The 5,723-nt window shown below is 46.3% G+C and overlaps 1 pseudogene across 1 annotated transcript; it reads right to left on the bottom strand.

Annotated features, from left to right (window-relative positions):
- Positions 1 to 704: 704 nt before the first annotated feature.
- On the bottom strand, positions 705 to 1,332 carry LOC309530858 (large ribosomal subunit protein uL22 pseudogene; annotated as a pseudogene). The gene has a single exon. The product of its transcript is annotated as a large ribosomal subunit protein uL22 pseudogene (transcript).
- Positions 1,333 to 5,723: the final 4,391 nt, after the last annotated feature.

The raw sequence follows: 5,723 nt of genomic DNA, 5'->3' as shown, positions 1-5,723 counted from the left end.
AGGATCTATAGCCAAACTAGATTGAATGGCTCCCAGTACATTTCCAAGCACAATTCAAAGTGTTGGTGCTGACCTAAACAGCCTCAGCCCGGTATACCTGAAGGAGCATCTCCAACCCCATTATCCAGCCTGGACACTGAGGTCCAGCGCCGAGGGCCTTCTGGCGGTTCCCTCCTTGTTAGAAGTGAGGTTGCAGGGAACCAGGCAGAGGGCCTTCTCGGTAGTGGCACCCGCCCTGTGCAACGCCCTCCCAGCAGATGTCAAGGCAATAAACAACTATTTTACTTTTAAAAGACACCTGAAAGCAGGCCTGTTTAGGGAAGTTTTTAATGTCTGACGCTGTATTGTTTTTAATATTCGGTTGGAAGCTGCCCAGAGTGGCTGGGGAAACCCAGCCAGATGGGTGGGGTATAAATTTTTTATTATTATTATTATTATTATTATTATTATTATTATTATTATTGGTGCTTTAGTTGACATTTCTGCATTGCAGGGGGTTGGACTAGATGACCCTCAGGCGCCCTTCCAACTTGTATGATTCTATGAAAGAAGCGTGTTGAAGATGAGCACAAATGATTCCAGACTGGGGAAAACTACATTTTTTGTGCTGCAAAGGGGTTAGTGTGCGTGCAGCCTCAGCTGACTTGTGAGTGATATGCCTTCCATTGAAGGAGTTCACCCTATAAGAAAGGAAATGCAGACTCTTTTATTTTATTTTATTTTTAATTTGTGAACTGAATAGATGTTTATTCCCGAGCCATCAGTTTCTGCTTCTTCAGTTTCTTTTGAGAGATCTTCTTTTGAGCAACTTCCTCTTCTGGCTTAGGGACAATTTGCTCCTTCTCTGTGAGGATCATCTCAATGTGGCAAGGAGAACTCATGTAGGGGTTAATGCGACCATGAGCCCTGTAGGTTCATCTGCGCATTTTGGGAGCTTTGTTAACCTGAATGTGCTCAATTACCAGAGAGTCTACATCCAGACCCTTGAGCTCAGCATTGCTCTCAGCATTTTTAAGCATGTGCAGGAGGAACTCAGCACTCTTTTTTGGCCAACACCCCTGTGTCCAGCCCCACTGCTTGGCCTGGGCACATCTGCCAACGCCGCCATTGTAACGACGGAAGGGAACACACTGCTTCTTTAGGGTCACATCCTTCAAGTACTTGGTAGCTTTCCGGATGTGCATACCCTTGATAGCCTGGGCAGTCTCACGTGTGTTCTTAAAGTGAACACGAAGGTTGGACCCCCTTGACTTGCATAATTTTGTGGGGTTCTCCGGATCAAGTGAGTAGCGGACCATTTTCAGAGCTTACCTTACAGCCACAGCTACCGCCCGGAAATGCAGACTCTTGAAATCGTCCTCCTCGTTTTATTTGTATGCCACCTTTCCAGGGTTACAACCGTGCTCAAAGTCAACAGCCGGTGTGAAGGATCAGAGCCGCTCAGTATCTTGTGTGTGGTCCCCTAACACTTTGCAGACACGCTCCTAAAATTGACAAGCTGGGCAGGGCTGAGAGGAGGAGGCAGCGTGCACCACCCACCTGCTTGTCAGAAAAACAGAGAATTGGTCGAGAGTACATTTGGTGGCGGGTCTGTGCATGTTGGCTTGAGCTGCATGACACAGCATCCTGCCTCAAGCTCTGATAAAAAAAATGCAATCTGTCTCCAACCAATGGCCAGTCACCTTCACATCCCCTATAATATAAATCAGAAGTGATGGCAGATGGGCTGTACAATCTGGGAAGATTTCCAAACTTTTTCTTTTTCTTTTTTAATAAAGTCGTTTAAACAGGCTTTGGCAGTGGGGTGTGAGCAGCACTGCAGATGTGCTCTCTGGATGAGGATTAAGCTAGAGGACAGGTAGGGAACAGAATCTGGCAGCAAACTGCTTGGTTTCCTTTATCCAGCTCTTTTTTAAATACACTCTGGCCTGGAGCTGAACCCAGATGTGAGTAGGGAGAGGAGATAATGTCATATTTATCCCATTCTGATGGGCAGGAAACCCGGCAGTTCTGCAAAGGTACCGTATTTTTTGCTCTATAAGACTCACTTTTTCCCTCCTAAAAAGCAAGGGGAAATGTGTGTGCGTCTTACGGAGCGAATGCAGGCTGCGCAGCTATCCCCAAAGCCAGAACAGTAAGAGGGATCGCTGCTTTCGCTGCGCAGCAATCCCTCTTCTTCTGGCTTATGAGATTCAGAATAATTTTTTTTCTTGTTTTCCTCCTCCAAAAACTAGGTGCGTCTTATGGTCTGGTGCATCTTATAGAGCGAAAAATACGGTAACTTGCAGCAAGAGTTCTGGGCACACAACCTGCATTGTTGAGATTTTGCTTAGACAAAGAATACTTTTGAGAATTTTCTCTGAATATTTTCCATCTTTTTGTGGTACCCAGTGTTGTAAACAAAAATTTCCCTTTTCCCTTATGGGGTATCCAAGAGCCAAGTCAGAGTCCTTACATAGGTTCCCTATTGGTAGGAGAGAATAACAGAGGCCAACCAGAGAATATTGAGAAGCAAAGCAGCTAGTAAGCTTGATCTGTATTGATCTGTTGCAACAGGGTGCTCCCCTCACCCGCAGGGGAGAAGGAGGAACCCAGAACAATGGCGCACTAGGCCTTATAAAGACTTTTGAAATTGCCACCCTGTAGATCAAGACCACCCCTCAGATACATCATACCTACATCACAGAAAAGGCGGTCTACAACAGAAATTTGAATGTTGTTTTTCTCCTGTCGTTGTTTATCTCCTGTCTGGCAGGTTACTCGACTGGATTGCCTGGAGAGCCTGGCTAGTCTTTTGTAATGATAAATACTTAGTTCCTGGGCCACGTCACAGGCTCACACCCTATTCAAACACAGACATACCCTTAAGACAGGATTGGTGAGGAAAGAGACAATGGGGAGGTTTCCCACTTTGACCTTACAGAGAAAACATTTGCTCAGTTTAGGAATCAAAATGGTTCCAGGTTGGTCTTCCTGTGCTGATCTATGTACGTGGTTGGTTGGTACACTTATGAACATTACCATATATCTAAGACCATAAAATTCCTATCACACCAGGTTGCCAAATACACAAACGGGCCCTAGTGTTTGTGCTTCTTAGGGTTGACAACATGCATACCATCCAAGTGCCCCTATTTTCCAGGGACAGTCCTGGAATTAGAAAAGCCGTCCTGGCTTCTCAATTTGATCCCAGAATGCCCTTATTTCCCCCGCCAGGACGATGAGCCAGCACTTCTCCTGAGTAGCAGTGGCTGCGAGGGAGCATCCTGTTGCCTCTCCGGGTTCTCTCCAGGGCCACTGCCACTGGCCTCCTCCCTTGGCCACCAAGGCTCAGCCCCTTGTGCCATGCTAGCTCTGAGGTACAGGCAGAGGGCAGGGCCCCCCTGGGCTGAAAAAAGGGGTAGTAGAGTAGAGCACTTTGTGCATTTGTTTCTATAAAAAAATGCTTTGTGCAAGGAGTCTTGATTTTTTATTTAAAAAAATGCTTTGTGCATTTGCCTCTTCTAAAATATATTTCTTACTGTGTTTCCTTTTGTAAATCTACCAGAATAAGACATTAAAAACCATGATGATCAAAACATAGATAAGAGTTTTTAAAACAAATTTGCATGTTCATTTAGCAAGGCACATTTTTGCACATAAACAAAACACAGAGAAGCGCATAAAATCCTGCCAGGATTTGCATTCTGACCGGCAAACCCAGCTCCGGCTTCAGAGAGCTCTTGCTATGGTTCCTGGGAGTATGTGAAGCACGCCAAGGACTTAAAATGCTCTGTATGAGAGCTAAGCTGTATTATTATTAATAATAAATATTTTAAGTGCCTAAAATAGCCGGGCAGTGTACTGAGATAAGATAAAAGACAGTCTCCACCATAAGGTTTACAGCCTTCAGGAGGCTGGGGGACCGGTTGTTAAAAAAAAGAGAGGCGGCAGACCACAAGTGCTAAAAGCATCATTTGTGGGAAGTGAGAGACATTTGAAGGAGTTTTTTGTATAAAGCAAGTCAAGAAATAGCCATGTGTAAGATAACAAAGAGGAGGGGTTTCCAGTAAAAGGGAACATCAACTGGGAAGTGTCATGTTGGAAAGAGAAAACATGGGGCGTGGAGGGGATCGGAGCCAGCAGAAAGTAATGTAGCATTTAACGTATAAATGTTATTGAAACTGCACAGTGCATAACCAGATAGAACCCCCCTTGGCACTACTAGGCGAGGGCTTCACCTGGCTTGAGAGCAGTACATGTGAAAAGGATCTAGGAGTCTTGGTTGGCCACAAACTTGACATGAGCCAACAGTGTGACGCGGCAGCTAAAAAAGCCAATGCAATTCTGGGCTGCATCAATAGGAGTATAGCATCCAGATCAAGGGAAGTAATAGTGCCACTGTATTCTGCTCTGGTCAGACCTCACCTGGAGTACTGTGTCCAGTTCTGGGCACCACAGTTCAAGAAGGACACTGACAAACTGGAACGTGTCCAGAGGAGGGCAACCAAAATGGTCCAAGGCCTGGAAACGATGCCTTATGAGGAACGGCTAAGGGAGCTGGGCATGTTTAACCTGGGGAAGAGGAGGTTAAGGGGTGATATGATAGCCATGTTCAAATATATAAAAGGATGTCACATAGAGGAGGGAGAAAGGTTGTTTTCTGTTGCTCCAGAGAAGCGGACACGGAGCAATGGATTCAAACTACAAGAAAGAAGATTCCACCTAAACCTTAGGAAGAACTTCCTGACAGTAAGAGCTGTTTGACAGTGGAATTTGCTGCCAAGGAGTGTGGTGGAGTCTCCTACTTTGGAGGTCTTTAAGCAGAGGCTTGACAACCATATGTCAGGAGTGCTCTGATGGTGTTTCCTGCTTGGCAGGGGGTTGGACTCGATGGCTCTTGTGGTCTCTTCCAACTCTATGATTCTATGATTCTATGGTCCAAGGCGCTGATGTCTTTTGATGAAACCACAGGTGCAAGTCGGTGTTGTGCAAAGTCTCTCACTCCATCAGTGCAAGGATTTCTGATGCACAACAGGACATTCTCCCTCCTCTTCTTCTTTTGCACACCCTTAATCTATTCTGAGGGACGCGGGTGGCGCTGTGGGTTAAACCACAGGGCCTAGGACTTGCCAATCAGAAGGTCGGCGGTTCGAATCCCCGCAACGGGGTGAGCTCCCGTTGCTCTGTCGCTGCTCCTGCCAACCTGGCAGTTTCAAAGCATGTCAAAGTGCAAGTAGATAAATAGGTACTGCTCCAGCGGGAAGGTAAACGACGTTTCCGTGTGCTGCTCTGGTTCGCCAGAAGTAGCTTGGTCATGCTGGCCACATGACCTGGAAGCTGTACGCCGGCTCCCTCGGCCAATAAAGTGAGATGAGCGCCGCAACCCCAGAGTCAGCCACGACTGGACCTAATGGTCAGTGGTCCCTTTACCTTAATCTATTCTGAATGCTCTCCCAATCCTCTGCAACAGATTTTATAGAATCATAGAATTGTAGAGTTGGACGGGACCCCCCAGGGTCATCTAGTCCAACCCCCTTGCAATCCAGGAATCTCAGCTAAAGCATCCATGACAGATAGCCATCCATTCTCTGATTTAAAACCGCAGGGAAGAAGAGTGCACAACCTCCTGAGGGAGACCGTTCCATTGTCAAACGGGTCTTACCGTCAGAAAGTTTTTCCTGATGTTTAGCCAGACACTCCAGAACAGGAGAAAACCAGCTTGTTCCCTCTTCAGATATTTC

This window comes from Podarcis vaucheri (genome assembly GCF_965113315.1).
Source record: "Podarcis vaucheri genome assembly, chromosome: 1".
Lineage (NCBI taxonomy): Eukaryota > Metazoa > Chordata > Lepidosauria > Squamata > Lacertidae > Podarcis > Podarcis vaucheri.
This window is presented reverse-complemented; position numbering and strand designations above follow the sequence as displayed.